The 18636-nt window shown below is 48.6% G+C and overlaps 1 protein-coding gene across 11 annotated transcripts in view; it reads left to right on the top strand.

The window, feature by feature from the left end:
- The window catches only part of PALM2AKAP2 (PALM2 and AKAP2 fusion), a 481551-nt gene that overhangs the window by 427547 nt on the left and 35368 nt on the right, over positions 1-18636 (top strand). Inside the window, exon 1 of one of the 11 annotated variants that reach the window (XM_032306720.1) lies at positions 13561-13679. The exons of the other annotated variants lie outside the window; for them this stretch is intronic. The gene's annotated coding sequence lies outside the window, so the exon portion shown is untranslated. Of the gene's footprint in view, positions 1-13560; positions 13680-18636 lie in introns of those variants that run through there. 11 annotated transcript variants of the gene reach the window in all.

Genomic DNA, 18636 nt, shown 5'->3' with positions numbered 1-18636 from the left:
TTTTTTTTTTTTTTGGGCATGTGGGCGGAGATAAATTTATCAGCAGGGAAATCCTGGAGGAACTCTGTTACAAGTATCCTGTTAGACCTGCAAGCTGCCTCAGCCAGCTAGTTCATTTTGTAAGATAGTCTATGGGGTTTTCATTCCAAAGCTTTTTGTGTGACTCGGTAAGCAGCCTCTGCTTGAGAGAGCAAAGCAGCCCGGGTTGTTATAAACGGACTATACCCTCTCACGTGTGATGCTCTCATTTTCCCCTTCAGAGTCTTTCTGTGAGAGCCAAACTCCCTACTTTTGTTTTTCCAAATAGCATTACACAAATTATTACTTGTCGCCAACAGCCTTGGGCATTTTGGAAAATATCAGGGGGCTACATCTGCGTAACTTTGCAGAGGAGAGCACTTCTTCGACAAACACAGTTTGGTTTCTTGAGGAGGAGAACCTGGGGTTCATCGGGTTAGTTTTTCTGACGTGGAAACCTGCTTGGAACCACATGAGGTCTTAGCAGGGTCACAACTCTGACCCCCAGATGGTGAGATTTTGTGACTAGAGTCTGGGTTGACCACAAAGGAGACCCGAAGAAGTCCAGAGAGCTGGGTGCACAGTTGTGTGGCAGGAAGATTTGAACCCTGGGGCGCCTGGGTGTCACAGTTGGTTAAGTGCCCCACTCTTAATTTCTGCTCTGGTTGTGATCTCAGGGTTGTGAGATCGAGCCCCGCCTCGGGCTCTGTGCTTAGCAGAGTCTGCTCGAGATTCTTTCTCTCTCTTTCTCTCTCTCTCTCCTTCTGCCCCTCCCGCTTGTATGCTCTTTCTCTCTCCCAAATAAATAAATAGACCCTAAAAAAAGAAATAAGAAGATCCTAACCCCCCAGAGCAGCTTCTAGGGTGTGACGTGGGGAACTGAACCAAAAACGGGGAAAGCCTATGCTTCTAACCACCTCAGGATCCCCCTGGGCATTATTGCCGAGGGCACGTGTAAGGCTGCAGCCTTCCTAAGGTGGGGAGAGGAGCAGGTGGTTGTGTGCTGGGGCCGTGGCACTGAGAGGACAGGTTATGGGCTCCCAGTGCTTTTCCATCCCTGTGCACCCGGCTCCCTGATTCCAGGTGCACTGAGGACCAGTGTGCTTTCCCCGGTGCACAGCAAGGTAGGAGACTAGGGGAGAGAGAGAACAGCAACCGGGAGTAGTTGGGAGAGAGTTGGCAGACAAAGGCTTGTGTCGCTTTGTGTGTGTGCACAAGCCTCTACGTCCATCAACAGTCCAGAAATTGGATTGCCGGTCAATCCTCAAATGGCTTGTTTATGAAACTGAAAGCTGCTATCTCCTTTAGGAAATATTCAATTCCAGCAGTTAGCCCTGAGGGTTAAAGAACCTCCCTCTCCACAGTCTGCTTTGTGCGGTTCCCAAACAATGCTTTGATGTGCGAGGCTCTCCTAATGGAAGATAAGCCATCAATTAACCCAACTGGAAGGTTAAGCTGAAAGCAGACTTTTCAAGGAAGGGATTATCTCCAAGTTAACCACTGATTGACTTTATCTATCTGGGATATGTTCTTATGAAAAGGCTTAATCTCCACCTAGTCCGAGGGCAAGGAGGGCGCAGAAGTATTGTAGTTATTTGGTTTGTTTTGAAAGTCCCCATAGAAATTGGATCTTTGGTCACCTGAGCCTGGGATGGAAAGGACCATAGTTTCCTTTCCAAATAAGTTACCATTTGAATTCCTTCAAGAGTCGGTCTTAATACTGTTAAATTGCTAGGGGCTTTATTTTTATTTTCTTTACAAAAAGTGAGCAGAAGCATCTATTTTATAAGAGTTTTTTTTTGTTTTTTTTTTTTAATGAGAGTATTAACAATATTATGAGTTTAAGCACAGTGCCGATGAAGCAGACTGGTAATTGTGTGCTTGAGATTTGAGATTCTGATTTCAGAATAAGTTTTCTTTATTTTGACTTTCAAATACCTTAAAATATTGACAAACTCTAGTCTTAATTTCCATAGAGTTTTCCAGGAAAGTAATTCATAAATTGAGCTATTTCACTGTTACTTTTTTTTTTTTTTTTAGTATGCCTTGCATTTGCTAGTATGTTTAGGAAACCAAAAGGGGACTATGAAAATATATATTGTCAAAAACACAGAAAATAGTATAGGGTAGTTATTCCACCACCCTGCTACAGTCAATAGTTTATTTTCTTCTTGTCTTTTTTCCCCTGTGTTTGCTACAAAGTGTAACCCATCTACCTAGATTCTATTTCCTATTTCCTATTTCCTCAGCCTCATAGGATGTTTCCAAAATTATGTTCGTGATCCTTAATGCCCTTAGTGGGTCCAGAGTGTCTTCTGAGGGGGGATGAAAATTTTTAGAAATAGTGGGAATGATTTACTACATTGTGAATGTATTATTGCCACCACAATGTACTTTTAAAATGACAAAAGAAAAAAGGCAACTTTTACGTCATATATATATATTCCCCCCACCGCCCCACACTGTTAAGACATGAAGTTCGGCTGAGTAAATTTTAAGGATCTCATTGGCTTTATTAAACAGTTCCTGGAGTGGGCAGCATCCCATCTAACCAGCAGAGGAGAACGCCAAGGGGGTGTATAAAATGGAAGGCTTTTATGGGAAGGACAAGAATGGGGCAAGAAAGTTTTAAGCAAAAGAGAAGATAGGATTATTCCAGGCAAGCTCACTTCCCCTCAGGGAGAGGGCCTGGGGGGCGGGGGTCATGTTAGGTAGATGACCTCATCTTCCTTTGGGGGGCATGGAGAGAGCCCATGTGACAGATGATCTCATTGGTGCTTATCAGAAAATTCCAGATTGACAGGTTAAGATTTCTGGGAGAGATTGAAACTGCAGTTAGGTTAGGTATTAAGCCCTGGTTTGGTGACTCGGCCTGGCCCAGTGATGCCATTTGGGGCCTCTGGATTTCTTTTGAACACCACATTGAAAAAAGTACATAAAAGCTGTGCTCCCACATTGTTTGCTCCCCCCCCCCCCCCTTTTTGAGAAGTAAAGTATTGACGGATTTCAGAGTTGTAACGCTGGGAGAAACTGTTAGTGTGAGCTTTATCTTCCACGAGATTCAAAAACCAGAACTTTTTAATACTATTTAGCCTTTGAAATAAGCCTAAAATTTAAGAGGAGAATTTTCAGCAATGTTGTGGCATGTTATTAAAACTTAAGAAATGGGGTGCCTGAGTGGCTAAGTCCATTAAGCATCGGCCTCTGGCTCGGGTCATGATCCTGGAGTCAACGGATCAAATCCCACATTGGGCTCCCAGCTCAGCAGAGAGTCTGCTTCTCCCTCTGACCCTCCCCCCTCTTCCGTCTCATGCTCTCTCTTGTTCTCTCTGTCTCGCATAAATAAATAAAATTTTTATTAAAAAAGTAAAATTCAAAAATCTCAGAGACGTCATGTTTCAGGTTTGAGGTCATTAAAACCCCTCCAGGAACACAGTGGCTGTTGTGGGAAGGAGGGTCCCCATGATGGATGGTGGCCCTTGACAGATAATGACAGATGAATAACTCTTCCAACTAAATTGCCAGCTCCCCAACACCAGTGAGGTCGAACCCTGCCCATAAGGACTTCCTACAATAACTGAGTAAGTCCTTGAGAAGGACATCCAGGTGTGACAGCAACATTCTGCCGGGGGTGTTTCCGCACCAGGGTGCTTCATGGGGAATCAGGTTTGACCGGGGCCCTACAGAAAAGCTGAGTGAGAGAGAGAGGGCACCAGTGAGGAAAACAGATGAGATTTGGAAAGGGTGAGAGGCCCTTAATTCCAGATTCAGGAGTGTCTTTAAAAAAAAAAAAAAAAAAAGGTCTTAGTGCCCTTTACTGAAGGCCTCATTGGGGACCATCTCTTGTTTCTTTTAGTTCTTAGAGCCCCCGAGTCAGGACTTAGGGAGTTACGGACCCTCAGAAAATGTCTGTGCTACACTTTGGTGGCGGGAAGGAAGACCCGGAGGGAAACCACAGTGGCACCGCCGATCTCAAGCCTCCATCGAGGTGCCCAGGGTTCAGATCACAGGCTGGCATGTCTTTCCAGACCGCACACCTGACTTCCTTTGCCCCTGGGACATGTGGTCCCAGACATGGTGGCTGTGGTGCATTCAATTCCAGAATTCTTAAACAGTGCAAAGATGCATCCAGGCTTGCAAAAACAAGGGCAAAGCTGGATATGTGGGCCCATTTGGGGTCAAGGTTTTCAACATCTCCTACTCTTTTAGGATATTGTTTTGTGTTCATATCCCACTTGAAATTCACCGGCCCCATACCAGTTAAACGTCAACTTGTGAAATCAAGACAGGATCTTAAAGAATGTTTTCCACAACAAGTTCAACCACGGTATGGACAAGAGAAGGCACTATCTTGGGCGTTTCGGTGCTGCACGGTGACATTGAGGGAGGCTGACTTAGTGCGGAGCTGACAAGCCCCTCATTAGCACCCCACTCTTTGCAGGTGAAGTCTTGCCCCCTCCTTTTTACATTCCCCTGATGGCCAAACCTTTTGTCAGTCTGAGATGCTGGTGTTCTAACTGTGCCGGTTCTGAGGTTCAGCATGTTCTCACCAATGCGGGGAGCGTGGGTTGGGCTTATTTCTTCATTTTGCATAGGAGGTGCTCAGAAGAACGAAGGGGAAAAAATGGGAGATTCAGCATTTTAGAACACAACAAAGCAACATCAACATCGTGGTGTAAGCCAGCCTTCGGGTACCAGCATCTCACAGCCCGAGATGTTTGTTGATGGGTTCCTGACCCATTCAAGTCCCCACCTGCATGCCTGGCCCCTGTTATTTCCTGTTCTTGGATCCCTACCTTCTGTCGTCTTGTTTGGGAAGGCGTCCACGTCTGGAATGGACTGGCTTCTCTGGGCTCCCTGCTATTGTGGTCCAAACTGTGTACAGGACAAATAGACATTCTTGGGAGTGGCCAGACATTATCTAGAGAATTCCAACCATTCAGCTGAAGAGCAAGTCCCTCACCCAGAACTTTTAGAGGAGAACTCCTGGCATCTCAAGTAAGGGCAGATGGCAAACACAACCTTGTAAGACCACCATCCGATTTGGGCCAGGTCATGATCTTGGGATCGTGAGATCGAGCCCCGTATCGGGCCCTACACGCGATGGGGAGTCTGCCTGAGATTCTCTCTTTCTCTCTCTGTCTCTCTCTCTCTCTCTCTCTCTCGTCTTCTGCCCCTTCCCCTGCTTGGGTGCTCGTGTGCTCTCTCTTAAATAAATAAATCTTAAAAAAAAAAAAAAAAGACTACCTCCCAAGATAGAGCTAAGAGCTCTAAGTGAATTTTCCTTTTGGTGGGCCATGGCACATCGTACATTTTACGAAAACAAAAAGGATGTCAGCATCTGCTTCTTTGTTGTGGACTTTGAAGAGCTAGGCAAGCCAGGGCTTGGATCTCAACTCTGTCCCTTACTTGCTTTGGGTCCTTGGGCAAAACACTTCTACTCTGAGCTCATTGTCTTCACCTGTCATGTTCATTTCCCATAAAGGAAACTAGCACACGACTAAGCCAGAAAGCATGTGAAAGAAGAGTTCTAGGATCCAGTTAGAGGAGGAGGTAAAGTAGATAAGGAATCACAGAGCTAATCTTCCTTGTTTGATAAGCCTCTAGTCTAGATTGTCCCAACTTCTAATTCCAAATCTAAGGGAGGCAGGGTCATAGTTCATTGCCCTTAGACAGGTAGCCTGGGGTCAATCCAAGCCTCGCTATTTACTGCTATGTGTCTTGAGGCAAATTACTTAAAACTCTGGATCTCAGTTTCCTTAGCTGTATGGTTAGAGATGTCAAGCCTCCTGGCCTCAGAGGCTGGTTTTGAGGAATAAATATGACTGTGCATTGAAATCATTTAATGGCAATGGCTAGCAGGTCATCAATGCTTATTATAAAGCTATGACCACTTGGTCATCAACCCCACCCAATACCTTCAAGATTGGTGGCCGCTGTCTTCCATCTCCAGTCTCACAGGGTGCACATCCATCGCCAACTCTGAGACTCTGAAGCATCAGTCTTTGCAAACTGGCCTCGGTGGTCATCGGCGCCCACCCGTGCTTCCGTTCCGGTTAGGCACTGGGTAAGCCTGTACCTGTTGCTGCCTGAGTGTGCCCTTACTCCACACCTCTCCCTTTGCTCTTCATGTTTGGTCCGCAAATTTTAAAAAGTGCAAATGCCATGGGGCCACTCCCCTCTGACAAAGCTTGAAAAATTCTGTTGTTGGCTTGCTGCCAACACAGAAAGCCAGGGTGAGCTGCCTCGTGTGGCCAGCTTACCTTGTCCCCGTCTCGGGGCCAGGTGCCTTCCCGTGCTGTCTCTTAGGGAGTCTTTACAACAGCTTTAGAACGTGGGTATGTTGGTTTCTTATTGCTGCTGTAACAGATTACCACAAAATTAGTGGATTAAAACAATAGAAATGTATTCAGGAGGCCAGGAGTCTGAAATCCAGGTTGGCTGGGCTGGTTCTCTCTGGAAGTTATGAGGGAGAACGGTTCATGTCTTTCTCCTAGCTTCTGCTTGGTTGCCAGGAAGCCTCGGCACTCCTTGGCTGGTGGTTAAAATCACTCCAGTTTCCACCCTGCCTTCATACGGAGTTTTCCTTCTTTGTGTATATCTCTGTGTGTTTTTTCCTCTTATAAGGACACCAGCCATTGGAGTGAGGGCCCACCGTAATCCACGAGGACAGCATTTTCACTAATTATATCTGCAAAGACCCTGTTTCCAAAAAAGGTCATATTCTGAGGTTCCAAGTAGACTTGAGTTTTGGAGGGAACACTGTTCCACCCACCACAGCAATTATACCCATTTAACAGATGAGGACCTGAGCTTCAAGAGAGGAGCAAATCCTTTGTGTAAGCATCATGCGGTCCACGTGTGACACCAGACAATTCCAGCCCTGACGTCCTGTTCTCTAAGACTTGTGTTCTTCCCACTGGTTCCCCTTACTGCTCATAAATAAGTGGAGAATAAAATAAGGCTCTAAAATCATGGCAGCAAAATGGTTAGCAGCGATCAGCTACTAGATCAAAGAGGGCCTCTAGGGAGTGAGCAGGATGAAACAGAGTCTGTGCAAGTGAATGGTAACCCCCTTTCTGGTTGCTGGTTCTCCGACTTCATCCTGTTTGCATAATCAGCATAACTTGTTGGCTCTCCACCACAGTGCTCTGCTCCTGGGATTCCGTGGCCGGGCAGAGAGATTCCTCATAAATGAGACACGAGGTAGTTGTCGGATTCTGTTGGCATCGAGAGAAAGGAAAGAACACATTTCTCAGTGTGGTGCCAAATACTCTTGTACAGCTCTCTTGCACCCCCTCTTACTGCTGGCTTCTGCTTATCTTGCATCCCCTAGGGGGATGGAGAAATTTCATGCTTTCCTTCTCCCGCTGAGGTTCCTTCCTGGTATTCAGAGCCACAAAGGCAGTGGACGGAAGCAGGTGACTGGCCCTCGGCCGCCTCTACAGTGCAGCTTTTCCCAGAATGTGGTCCTGCAGAGCCGGCCCAGGGTAGGTTGGTATAGCACAGTGCTGGAACACAAGGGGAGTGATCCACGGGCTCACCCTCATTCCGGCTAAAGCAAAGGGCAGAACGAGGGTCAGGTCCTCAATGTCGGGACAAGCTCACCTTGGCTTAAATCACAAATGCCACTCTGGTACCAGCCTCAGAGTCCTGGGTTGTCAGGGTCATCGGTTTGCGGCGTGAGGTGGGAGTCCAAAATTCAGGTGGGCCTGGCTTCAGCCTTTCTTGCCCTTTGACTGCCCTCCAAGGGTGCTCTTCTTCCATAGACCAATGTCCCCAGCACCTGTCCTGATCTAGAACTGCCACTCAGTCCTGGCAGAGCAGGACTGTCAGACTGACCATCTGGATTTTTCCTGGAGTTCTCTCTTGCTGTCAGCAACCGGAATCAAGTGGACCAGGGGTCTGTCTGCTGCCCAGTCCACCTTCACTTGTGGCTTTGTGCTTTTGAAGAAACTTAAGAAAACTGAATAGCAGTTCATAGTGACTTGAATAACCGTGATGATGAAACCTGTTTTGTGAGCAGGGGTCCAAACCTTCTAGAGCCTTCCAGCAGTTCCCTTCTAATTCATATGTAGCAGATCAATAGAACCAAATCCTTCTCCTCTTGGTAGGTGGTAAATGCGTTTGTTGAGTTTTCTTGGAGCTCCCCAGGTATTTCATTTTAAAAGTACCTCTTGATTGTTGTGGTTTACTTCCTTCTCCAAACTTGTGAGCCTAGTCATGGGGAAGTGAAGGCAGATGGTGTGCTACCTCCCATCTCTGAGCAGGGAAGAGCTTGGTGAGTGAGTCTACTCCAGGACTCAGCTCCTGGCTAAGTCCCCTGACTGCCCAAGGGCTAGGATCTGGGGGACAGATGGGAAGGAATCCTGAAGCAGAATTGGCACTTGGGTCTGGGGCCCACGGTTCGGGATTACCCCAGTGCAATTACTGCCCATCTCTAAACTGCTCAGCATTCATTTTTGACATTAATAAGAGATGAGATAGTTTTTGCTTCCAGATTACCAGATTTGCTAAACCCCAAATGTTTTTTTTTTTCCTAAATACTGTTTTTAAAACTTAACTAGAACAAAACAAACAAAAAGATTTAAATTCACTGTGTGTGTGTGCGTGTGTCCACCAGTCTGTCTGTCTTACAGGGGAGGTTACTAGTTGGACTCACCTGCACATTTAAGTTGAATGGAGAAAAAAAAACCCAACTATTGTTTAGAATAATAGATAAAGTCAGCCTCCAATTTTTGTTCTCTACCGACTGAGCAGACCTTCAGAAATTTTTCAGTGGGGTTTTCCTATGACATATCTTGTCTGTGACAGTTCATAGAATTCTGTGACATTTGACTTCCCAAGAAGAATTTGGTTACTCACAAAGTGTTACACAACTTTTCTGGGAATAGGAAGCTCATGGAAGGAAAATGTCCATCTATAACAGCAAGCCAATTTCTTATCTTTGATGAAAAAGGAAGATTATATGATGGTAAGATGGACAGAGAGAGACTGTGCCTTCAAGTATACTGGATCACAGCAAGAAAGCATAACTCCCTCAGGGACAGGCTACATTTTGACACACATTTACTCATCATGGCTCAGTAGAGGCTTTAGTGTTCATTGTATAGATAGAAAATGAAGTGTAAGAGGCATTAAAATACCCAACAAGTAGATAAGCCTGGGTCTATTTTGTTGTTGTTGTTAGAGAGAACACATGTCCCTGCCACGACGGGGGAGAGGCAGAAGGAGAGAGAGAATTTCAAGCAGATTCCATGCTGAGTGGGGAGCCCAGTGTGGAGTTCAGTCCCAGAACCCTGAGTTCGTGACCTGGGCTGAAACCAAGAGTTGGATGCTTAACCAACTGAGCTCCCCAGGTGCCCCTCCTAAAGCCTTTCTAAGCAAATTAGGATTCCTTTGGGCAACGTTTAAGTTGTTGATATTCCCATCAAATACCCATCTAAGTGTAAATAGCTTGAAGGACTGGTTCCACGCTGAGGCGTGGAGTCACATGGGGCTGAGACTCAGAGGAGGACCCATCTGAATGGCAGCTGGGGAAAGCGCAGCCGTGGCCGTTTAGAAAGGACATCTGGAGGGGCCGAGACCCAGGCTCCTCGGTGTGTACCTTGCATTGGACCTTGGAGCAGTTTGAAAAGCCACAGACCTCCAGCTCCCTTCCGTCCTGGGAAGCCTGCAGAGACTTCCGGGTGCCAGTCTCTCCCCTCTTCCCTGCTTTGCAATGCTTGCAGCAGCCTGGCCTCACTGTGGTTTCTAAAGCCAGCCTCTCTCCCCATCGCCTGCTTCCATCTGGTTTCTCCTGATCTCAACAAAGCTACTTTGGAACATTCTGTCACACGAAGGTGTACACATGGGATGGCTACATTTAGCCGAATAAACTTCAACCCAAGGGGTGAAGTTCTAACAAGGGGAATGTCTAAGACGGCCAAGTTCCATCGGGGAATCCTTGCAGACTCTCTTGGCCCAAGTATCAAGCAGCTTCAAAGGCCGAAGTGGCTGCTCCTGCTCCCATTTGCTGGCTTGCTTCCTCTCCGCTCTGCCCTCGTTCCGGGCTCACAACTACCTAACGTTTCCTTTTTGCCCAAGGCTCACCCCGGCCTCACACAACCACAGAGATTAGAAGCAGAAAGGAAGTGAACTTTGAGACTTCACCTGGTTTAGGTGCCCCATTTCTCAGACCAGAAAACTGAGACCCAGGAAAGAAAGATGGCCTTTCCAAAGTCACGTAGCAGCAGGTGCACGGTTTCAGAGACCGCCCGTTTGTCCCTTGCATTTGCCACCCCTTTTGAGCCTGCGCGTACTTCCTGGGTTCCCTCCGGAGCTGCCCTCTGTGGCTTCCAGAGCAGAGCCTGGAAGAGCTCTGTGGGTGGGAGTGATGGATTCTAGCCAGAGCTCTGTTCTGGACCAGCCGTGTCACCCTAGGGAGGACTCTGGGTCGTCGCAGGCTGTGGAATGAGTGAGAAACTCCACCTTGCTGTTGATGGAGGAACAGAGAAGCTGTGTAAGGAAAGGTGTGTGACACAGATTGGCACCCAGTAAGTGTGCAGCAGATACTTGCTGAATGGTGGACTTAAGAGCGTCCACTGCCTTCCGACCCCGGCTGCTGGGGGCTCGCAAATTGCGCTCTGCTTCCCAGCCAACCAGGACCCGATTTCAAAATGGCTTCACTTCCCCCAGTGCCAGACACCCTCAGAGACTGAACAGGAGATCGGGTTACAGCACAGGAGCATTCAGCTGGCAGTCCAATTTATTTTCGTCAATTCAGGAAAACCACCCCAAGCTCTGAGGCCGTGCGGAGGGGGAGGTGGAGGGGTGAGCAGTGGTGAGGCGTGCGCGCTGCATGTAGCTCTGCTCAGTCCTGACAGGAGAGCCACGGCCGTCGAGGGCAGGGAGGTTCAGCGTATGCTTTTGCCACCTGTATGGACCTTGCTGGTTGAATTTCGCCCTGTGCCTCCGAGTATAAACCAGTTTTCCTAAACTCCATCCTATTTTTGCAACTGGAGGGAGGGATGTGTGTGTGTGTGTGTGTGTGTGTGTGTGTGTATACAAATGCATGTGCACAAATGTGCATGCCTGAGTGTCCATAATTGTGCACATGTGTGAATGAATATGCGTGTTCCTTCCTAGGGCTGCCATAACGAAGCACCAGAAACTGGGCGGCTTGAACCACAGAAGTGCACTGTCTCACGGTCCTGGAGACCAGAAGTGCAAAAACCAGCTACCCGCCATGCTTCCTTCTGAGGGCTGTAGGGAAGTGTTTTTCCAAGCCCCTCTCCTTGGTTTATAGATGCTGCCTGCTTTCCTGTATGTTCACATTGTCTTTCTTCTAGGTGTTTCTCTGTGTCTAAGTCTCTTTTTATAAGGGCACTAGTATTGGATTAATGACCATGTAACTCGATTACCTCTGTAAGATCCTGTCTCCAGATAAGGTCACATTTTGAGGTACTGTATGTTTGGATTTAGGCATATGAAGTTGGGTTTCAACCCATAACAGGGAGCATGTGTGTGTATGTGCAAGTAGGTCATGAACCATAGCATCTCAGACTCCAGTCAGAAGCATGCCCACTAACGATGAGGCGCTTGGCTGGCTCAGTTGGTAGAGTGTGAGACTCTTGATCTTGGGGTTGTCAGTTCGAGCCCCACGCTAGGTGCACAGATTACTTAAAAATAAAATCTTTAGGGGGAAAAAAAAAGAACCCAGCTACTACTTAAATAATAGTACTTTTTTTCTTTTTTAGTTTATTTATTTTTTAAAGTTTGTTTCTTTGTACTTTTGATAATCTCTGCATCCAACATGGAGCTCCAGCTCCCAGCCCCAAGATCAAAAGTCACAGACTCCATCAACAGAGACAGCCAGGTGCCCCTCAGATAATAGTACTTTAAGAGCATGTATGTTTTCTCTTTTGTGAACAGGGAAGATTTAAAATAATTTTTTAATATATATATCAATCTCTTCCCTCAAGCAGAAGGGCAGGTGTGACTATGTAGAAAGTCCTAGGTACCACTCTTGCCTCTTGGCTTGAAACCATCTCTTCATGGAAGGCTGTCTCCTGCTCTGTCCCTCTCCAGCAGAACGCCACCCCTGGTACGTGATTTCCCCACCTCACGTTCCTTTAGACAGTTAAGTAGCATCTTGAAATGCCTCTGGCTATACTACAGAACATTCCAGTTATTCCAAAGGGTACATAAATTCAGAATTTCCATAGCACTCCCTAGTGACTTGGTATCACCAAGGTAGCCCTTGAGAAACCCCTGAGATTTCTAAATAAATGGCAGCAGATTCAAAATTTCATTTAGAGGTTGGAAATAGTTGTCAAGTATGGTATACCTTTAGCTTCCTTTTCAAAGGGGGCCTGCCTGGGCTCCGTCTACTTTGATTATTCTTCCCGTGACTTGTATTCTCGGGAGGATCCCAGGAGGTCCGCTTTGCTGGCCAAGCCGCAGACCGCAGGGCCGTCCCGCTACCAAGGTTGGGTTCCTCCTCTGCTCTACCAGGAGGAACTGCTCCCAAACAGACCCTGAACTTCTGGCTGTGCAGGATCATGCCTGGCATTTACCTTCCTCCCCTGTTCTCTGTAAATATCTGCTTTCTCTGCCTTCTCCAGACTGAGTTCTTTGTGGCCCTGCGGGGACCTGAATTACGACTTTCTAGTCAGCCAGCCAGAGTTATGCCAAGCTTTTTCCTAGGTCAGCCCAAAGTGGGGGGCCAGGTGGGTGGGACTTGGGGGCAGAGTTGGGGACTACTCTGAATGTACCTGGGCAGGGGAACCTATATCAATTACCTCGTTAGCCTTAGCGTGTGGTGCTGGGTGGTCTGATTCTGTGGCAGAGAGTGGGGGATGTATGTGTGTGATACTCGTGTCTACCTGAGGCACGTAGAGATCTTTTTTGGGGGGTTGCTGTTGTTGGGTGACAGATGCTGGTGAGCTCTGAGAAAGTGGGCTCACTTCTCCCTGAGACATCCCGTAACCCTTTAAATGATATCCCTCAGAGACCGTTAGAGGACATAAAAAGTGCGTGTGAGATAATACAAAGTTAAAAAAAATGTTGGCTACGAAACCGTATGTACTGTCTGGTCTCGACACTATTAAATACATACTTCTACAAAGGAGACTGCAGTGGAATGCCATAAAATATTAACTGTTTTCCCCTGTGTGGAAGGAAGATGAATAATTTTTAGTTTCCATGTGGGCATTTATTACTTCACAGACACACATGCCCATAGATCTGTTGTATCTAGCTCAGCCATTTTCCTGGATCTTTGGGATCTTTCAGATTTTGTGCCACCTCAGCACCACCAGGATATTAATTCCCTGCTTGTCCAAGGCCCATCCGTGACTTTTCAAGGAGGCACGGGTAACCGGTTCCTGTCAGCCAGAGCCTGGGTCCTCAGAGGGCCTGGCGGGGCCCGGAGGCCTGTGGACGGCTCCTGCCCTCCAGGCTGGGCCGCTAGGGAGGGGCCGGGCCTCTTTGAAGGAGGTTAAAGTCCTTCTTTGTGTGAATGGCCTTTTAGGGAGCAGAGGGAGGGGCAGCTGTGACATCATAGTCTTCAGTCAGGAGGCTCGGAAGGAATTTGTCCAACTTGAGCCAGTGCGCAGGAATCTGTCTGGGAAAAGAGGCAGTTCTGACTGGGGACGTTTGAGACACACACTGTGGGCAGGGTAAGCCGAGTCTGCTGACCTCTCTGACTGTCCTTTTCCTTCTGGTCTGAAAGGAGTGGGTTCCTTTCGGAGGCCAGTCTTGGTGGAGGGGGCCTGGGAGTGGGGACGGCAGGGCTGAGCTGGGGAGTCCTTTTCTGCTGGAGGGAGAGGGGGTAGCTGAGCTCTGACTGGTGACTTGCTTCTCTTTGAAACCTCGTCAGATTCCCCGCTTTCAAGTTAGAGAGCAAAGAGGAAGCGTGTGCAAAGATTCACAGGTCCTCTGTGGGCCACGGAGGACGGTGCGTGTGTGTGTCTGCTAGAAAGAGCATGTGTGTCTGTCCTGGTTCCAGAACAGGAGCAAGTGACCCAGTGATTCTGGTAACTGGTTTTCTAGGGACTTTATTTCGTCTCTAACAGGGCCGTGTTGGGGGAACCGCCACACTCATGGAGTGACTTGGGGCGTTATTGGGAATGTGTGTGCCTGTCCCAAGTAGGAGCCAGGAGGGGCAGGAGGAGAAGCTCATCAGAATTGTTCAGATTTGGAGTGTCAACTGTGGACAAGGGGTTAATCTCGGAAGCGTCTGGCACTGTTTCCTCTTTGCTCCTGGCTCTCTTTCTCAACATAGTAGATTTGTGCTGGGTCCTCAGTGGTGCTCAGCTTTGGGTTCTCTGCCATTAGTGGTTGGCCAGGCAAGAACTCAAGATCCTGAACCAAGAGGGACATAGCTGAGTTACAAAGAACTAAAGTGAGCCTTGCCTTTGCTTTCAGCAGAATTAGTTACCCTAGAAAGTTCTGGCTGCACAAGCAGCCAGAGTTCCCTCTGCGGCCTTAATGGTGGTTTATTCTGGAGGTGGGGAACTGCCCTGTAAAAATCGCCTCCCGGTGAAAAGGGCCGCTGGGGAGAAGAGCATCTGAGCCCTTGACAGGGCACGGAGTCTGCTGCATTGAGGAGGAAGTAAAGCCTGACCTTCTTGGAGCAGAAAGGAAGCCTCTCTGCTCAGTTAGGGCAATCCTGAAGGCTCCGCTGCCATTCTCGGTCACTCCTGTAGGGAATGGATCTCCACGCAGCTGAAAGAAACGAGCCTTTCACCAGTTGCTGTAGAAAAGGAAACAGCTTCGTTCCTCCCTCCAGCCCCCCTGCCTGCCGCGTCCCACCACCCCCCACCTCACCTCCGCCCCCATCTTCAGTTGCTTTCATGGAAAGCCCGAGTTCTAAATGTGTTACTCAAACAACACCTTGACATTTTCCAGATGTGTAGCCTGACATCTGAGCTGGCCGCTGACTTTGCAGCTGGGTTAAGGGGAGTGCTGTTAACAGGGCAAGCTGTGGTCCTGGGGAGACTCCGTTATGTTATAAATGGACCACTTTCCTTCAACAGAAGCTTGAGCCAAGACACAGTTTGTTCCCAACGAAGGGAATTTCCAGAAGTATTTGCATCCCATCGTCAAGCCTGTATCTGTACCAGAAGCCAGAGAGAACAGCAGGATGGTGAGGCCTTGGAAGGTCTCAGAAAGAAAGGCTGGGCCTATGGGAGCAGAACCGTCTTTTCAGAGCTGTCCCCGTGCTACTTGGCTGTAATGTGTCATGGCAGGAGGTCCAGGAGCCGTTGTTAGTGTTCACTCCCTTTATCAGGGGTCATAGCATTAACCCTGAGCCCTTCTGCTCTAAATTTAGCCTGCACCTGCCCAGGAGCGCTTAGGGGCTTTAAGTCTGGCCTATTTCCATCAACCAGGAAGGGGTCGTTCTTAGGGACTGAGGAGGCTTCTGGCTTCCCACAGTCCGCACAGGCCCCTGGTCCTCCAGGCCGGAAGAAGCTCTGCGAGGGGCGGAAGAAGAGGAAAGGCTGCCTGGGACTGGGACTGGAATGTGGCCCGGGGTGATAGCCTCTCCCCTCCGCTTCCTGGCCCAGAGGCCTGAGGCCGAACCACGGAAGGAAGCAGGGCGCTCTCAGATATTTCCCTCACAGCGGTGGGTGGAAGGGGCCTCCTCAGAGTTCCCGCACGTTCTCCAGCCTGCCCCGAGCCTACATCTCGGGCCCGAGAGCTGCAGGCCAGCCGCTGAGGAACTCAGGTGCTCTCAGCGTTCTCCCTCAACTCTTTCTAGCCCGCCCAGTTTGCGCCGTGGAACAGAGCTGGGACTTTTTTCCCAGTTAGCACGTCCTCCACCTTGTGCTTTTTGCTGTCTTTATGGGAGGTGGAACTCACTCCCTCCAAGGTCGTAGGCTCCTTGCTACTGAGTAGGGACCCCCTCAGAGCTCAGGGACCACCCCCTCTGCCCCTCACCATGGCCCTGGCCCAGGCCTTGCCACTCTGCATGTAGGTACTCAAGGCGTGTTTATCCTTGCCCTGTGACACCTCTCGGCCCCAGATCTCCAACCCGTAGCTCCATTCCAGTCCCTCCAAGTCGGATCAAGTTTAGGAACCTCCTGGGGGCATCTTTCAGGTGTCTGGGCAGGATCTATTAGCCAGGATGCGTCCCCTCCTTCCATTTCCCTTTGCGACAGAAACCACAGCCAGGAAGTGGGGTCCCATAAGAAGCATTCTAGAGGGTTCCACCACACGGACCACAGAACCAATTCTCTGCCGCGAACAGCAGTCATGTCTTGTGTAATCAGAACTCGACTTAGGCAAGAGAGAGAGGGTAAGAAGGGAAAAAATGGAGATGTTCTCTGGTTGCACAGCTATGCGGAAGTTACTTTTTATCGCCACGCCTCTGTTCCTAGGCCAAGAATGAGTTTGTATTTTTGGTGAAACTTAAAAATAACTGGATTAAAGGATCAGGTCACCTATTATCTGGGGAAGCGTGTTTCTAATTTGACTATCATGGCCTTAGTAGGAAGTAAGTTGAGTTATTCAGAGGAGAAAGCTGGTGGGGCAGCGGGCTCCTGAGGTGTGAGTGATTTGGGTCACACTTTGCATTTAGGCCGGGAGCCCTGAGGTCACAGCTGGTAACAGGCGGTTTCAAGGGGTAACAGTCTGAGGGTGATGGGGAAGTCGGCGGGGAACCTGTGAACACAACCAGCATTGAAAGCGCAGTGGAAGCTTCAGCTTCTTGCTTGCCCCTGTAGCAGAGGATACCTTCCTGCTGTCCCCCTGGGCCCAGCCAGATCCGCTAAGGAAAACGTACCTCCTGCAAGTTCTTTCTGCTCACGACGTGCCCAGCTGCAGGCCCAGGTGCCCTGGGAAGAAAGACCACACTGCCGTCCATCACCCAGCACGTCAGGTGTCAGGACCCCGCTGTGTTTTGTGTGCAGATTAAAAACAGTCTTCTAGAATCTCACCTGTGCTGTTGACCAGTCACAGCTCTAATGCATGGTGACGGTGGCAATGCTTGGGATGTGGGATCTGAATCTTTGGCCCCTGGGTTGCTGCTGGAGGAAGCAGAGGACACTCCTTCAGAGGCCAGCCAGCGGGAAAGGTAAAATCCCCAGACTGAGCAGGAAGTCAGACCCTCCTTTCTAACTGGCGGGCCCTCTGGGGAGTGCAGAAGGTAGGAAGAGGAAACCTAGTCTCCAGGAAGTCTGTCTGTTCGGTTCTGGATAAAGAGGCGAGAGGGGCCTTTGACTTCTGGAGCCAGATCGTGAGTCTCTCATCACTTCTAGAGGTTCAAGGGTGCAAAATGTCGACCAGAAAGCCAAGGAAATACTCTTTAGTAAAAACCACCCACCCTAGTCAGTTTGGAAGCCTGCTGTCACAGAGGGTACTTGCTGAGGTATCCGAGAGAATGTGAAGATCCGGCCTTCAGATCCTGGCTGTGCCACTTTCTAGTCAGGTGATCTCGGGAAAAGTCTTCCAGTTTCTCTAAACCTCTTCTTCTGAAGTTCTAAAATGAAAGTAGAAAACTCTGCTTTTCCTGCATGCCAAAGGGCCCTGTTACCAGGATCAGCGGAGAGCGTGTGTACACATGCCCTGTGAACATGGCATGTCCACAGCGGGAGGGGGTGTGGTTCTCGACTCTCCGTTCAACCATGTTCTCAGACTTGGACTTTCAGAGACAGGAGACAACTATTTTATGATTATTTTATGCAGTTACTCGGATTATGGCCACAGCAAGTGCATCTTCTAATTGTGCTCAGCTTTAGTTAAAATGAACGTTTGAGGACCTGAGGTAGGAAAAGATTGGGAGGTCCGAGATGCCTTAGGTCTGACTTGTAGCCTTGCCTGGGCCTTTCTCCTTGCAATGCCTCATGCTGATTCTTAAAATCAAAGCTTCATCACCTCCCCTCCCCACCCCCCATCCTCCTCCAAGAAAGTCAACCAGCCTGCTTCCCCCTCTCTTTCTGCCTGCCTCCCTGTCTACTTGTGATCTCTGTGTATCAAAAAAAATTAAAAAAAAAAAATTAAAGAAAAAATAAACATTTGTAAAAGTAGGCATAAAACCTACTGTCGTGAACCTCAAAGAAACCTCCGCTCTGGAAGATTCTAGACGCTCCCAACTCCACTTGGCATGGAGATAGATGCAGCAGTTTCACAAAGGCAGGATTCCCTTACTGGTTAGTAGTTCAACAACCAGAGTCCTCTGAGCTGGAGGCGGGGGTGGGAGGGGGGAGGGCTGTTCGTATTCAGACTCCAAGCACCTTCCCAAAGGTATAAAGCCCCGATGCTCACTCTGTCCCTAAATCCTATTCAGGAAAGGCCAGAGAACATCTCGAATCGGCAAATCTGAACACCACCAATCTCACCAATTTCTAATGTTTATTCTGCTAATTGACAATCTGGTAATTTCACTGATGAAAACCCATTTCTCACCTTAACTGTGCCAATTAGCAAAGCCTCAGGGGGCCCTGGGAGTTAAAGAGAGCTGAACTATCCAGGAAGGAAGCCACCTGCGGAACCTGGAATTTCGGTTTAGATCCTGGTTGACCACTCTTAGAGGGTTATATTCCCAGTTAGGACAGTTGTCAGCCCCGGAATAGGATTTAAACTGATTCAGACACACACGGCTGTATTATATGGTCTCTCTGCACATATTTTAAA

Source organism: Mustela erminea, chromosome 12, assembly GCF_009829155.1.
Source record: "Mustela erminea isolate mMusErm1 chromosome 12, mMusErm1.Pri, whole genome shotgun sequence".
Classification (NCBI taxonomy): Eukaryota; Metazoa; Chordata; class Mammalia; order Carnivora; family Mustelidae; genus Mustela; species Mustela erminea.
The sequence above is the reverse complement of the archived record's forward strand: the minus strand, read 5'-3'. Positions and strand labels throughout refer to the sequence as shown.